Raw genomic sequence first — 2,881 nt, 5'->3', positions numbered from 1 at the left:
AATATATATTAAATCTACATAAATTATATATCAGATTTAAGCATATCTTATGACTGGGCAATGCTGGGTGGCCTGCTATATATATATATATTTATATAGATAGAGAGAGATGCTACTATTGCTAAAAGATAATTATAAAAGACTATGATTTAAACATCATAAGTAACTTGCTGGTCCCGAATATGCCATTGCTTTTGCATACATATATCTGTTGTGTACAGCCACACTGATTATTCTTAATGAAGATGAAACATGTATGTAAATATAAAATAATATTTATTAAAAAAAAACTTCAAACTGCTACACAGAGTGAGCACTCTGAAAATAAACCAAAGTTTTCTTTTTTCTTTTGGAAATGGAACACTTTTTGAAAACTTATGTTAACAATAAATATATTTCTTTGTCATTCTTACAGCTGTCATAGTGGTTGCATTAATTAGGATCTTATATAATTATAGATATATATAAATAAATAATAAATACAATTGATAAAGATACAAATAATCTTTTAGCAAATAATCAGATCAAGATAGTAGAAGCTCTGCACGGTTAAGTGAAGACATTAATATAAGAAGTGAGCGATAAAAATTCAGTGTTTTTTTTATATATATATATTTTTATATATATATTTTCTCTACTGCTTATTATATGTATTTTTGTATTTCTCAACTAACTGCTCCCTATATATGCCTTACTCTCCTATATGTGTTTTCTTTTTTCTATCTTATTTCTACCTACACTCTCAACTTCTGTTGATGTATGAACATATATTCCTTTTCATTTCTAAGCTAATATCCTTAAAATCAGGTTTACAGTAGAATGATTGATACACTTTTTGCATCATTCTAAAAATATCTAGAGAATATAAAACTATGAACTTTAAATCATTAAAATTGAATTTGATCTTAGATTACACTGTTTGATTCTTACCTTGATTTAAACTAAAATTGTCTGACTTCAAAAATGCTCCAAGTTTTCTTCTATTACCTTATTAATTTTTCTATACAAACATTTTGTAATAAGCACAGTTGCATTGTTTGTTCAAAAATAATAGTCACTTTTATTATTTTATTGTTAATCATAAATACTGATTAAAAACACGCTAAACTGCTTATTTTATTAATATAATGGCTGACAATTTTTAAAGCATACAGCAAATTGCAAATTCTTAAAACCTATAAACAGTTTTACATTCAAATTAAAATGAAATACTCGTTGAATAGTTTGGTTTACCGTAAAAAAATTTTGTGAGAATAAAATAGGAAAAAACATTAGTCAAACAATATTTAATTTTTTTCCATTAAACATTAAGTAAGCACAATTTTGTTAGAGGCAGATTTTTTTAGAGACAATATTGAGGTAAAACAAAAAACTGGGAGCCATTTTTGGATTCAGTTCAGCATCAGTTACTTAAAAACTTTGATTTACCCCCCCCCCAAAAAAAAATAGTATTTGTCACTGTGGTGTTTGTTTTAGAATTAAATCATGAAAAAGATTAGGGTCTTCCAAAACATTGCTTCAAACAAATAAGTTTTATGTAAATTTTGAATAAAAGAGAAAATAAAGTGAAATAAAAAAAAAAAAGACAAATGGTATTTGTTATTTGGCTGTACAATATAAAACCTTTCCATTTGAATATTTGCATACATAACAAATTAGATAAAAAATATACATTTGATTACAGGTTGTCATCAACTTACAACCGAGTAACTTTACAACCACACACATACACACACACACATATATATATGGATCTTTCTGAAATTCAATATAGCAACATAAGATGTTTCCCATTTGTTTTGAATTCAATTATTTTTTTAGGGAACAGGGTGCCTATAAACACTACAATAAATGTTTTTTTTAATTTATGCTTTGCAGACTTTACACATCTGCACTTCCTTTTGATCTTTTTCTTCTCAAAATTCGTTTTTCATTCCATATAAAAAAACTTTATAGCACTGTTTTTATGAAGAACATCTATTCATTTCTGCCTAGTTGTTTAGTAGTTATCTGCTACTTAACAAAACACATCTAGATATATCAATAAAATTCAAAAACAAAATAATAAAAACTTATGAATGTGAATTAACTGCATTTTTTAATTTTTGGAATGATAAATGATATATCTGTCTATATATATATATATATATATATATATATATATATATATATATATATATATATATATATATACACACACACACTGTAATAATAGCATTATAAAACGAGAAAAAGCCACATATTGGTATACATATATTTATTTGTTGATGTAATAAGGAAAAACTACAATCGACGGAGATGTTATATTAGTTTTTCCTTATTACATTGACAAATACATTTACGTATACCAATATATGGGTTTGTCTTGTTTATAGTGTTATTACTATATTTAAGCTCCACCATCCCTGTTGAGCTTCATACATCTTAATAGCTCCACTTTAAAGAATCCTTTAATACTTATTTAACCCTCTTCAAATATATACACTGTATATATTTTCCATTCAGTATGTCACTCATCTACATCTTCAGACATGCTGGTGATGCTGTTCACTCACCAGCCAACAGTGAACAGCTTAAAATCTTTTTTATATCTTGAATTTTGAATATCATTAATATTCAATTAATTATCAATTAATATTCTCAGTGATTTAACATAGGCCGACATGTCCAAATCACTGGACAACCAGTTGATCTTAACAAGTTGTGGTCTGGAGTCGACAATGATCTGTACAACTAAATATTTAACTCCATTGGAGATTGTCAAGCAGTTAAAATATTTTAATCATCTGATAATTTTGCTTTAAAAGTGTTAAACTTTGAATTGCAATTCAACTTACATATTTAAATGACTGAATAAATTTCTATCAGAGATCTTGTACAC

This window comes from Euprymna scolopes, chromosome 2 (genome assembly GCF_053919585.1).
Source record: "Euprymna scolopes isolate OS-2025 chromosome 2, ASM5391958v1, whole genome shotgun sequence".
NCBI classification, from domain to species: domain Eukaryota; kingdom Metazoa; phylum Mollusca; class Cephalopoda; order Sepiida; family Sepiolidae; genus Euprymna; species Euprymna scolopes.
This window is presented reverse-complemented; position numbering follows the sequence as displayed.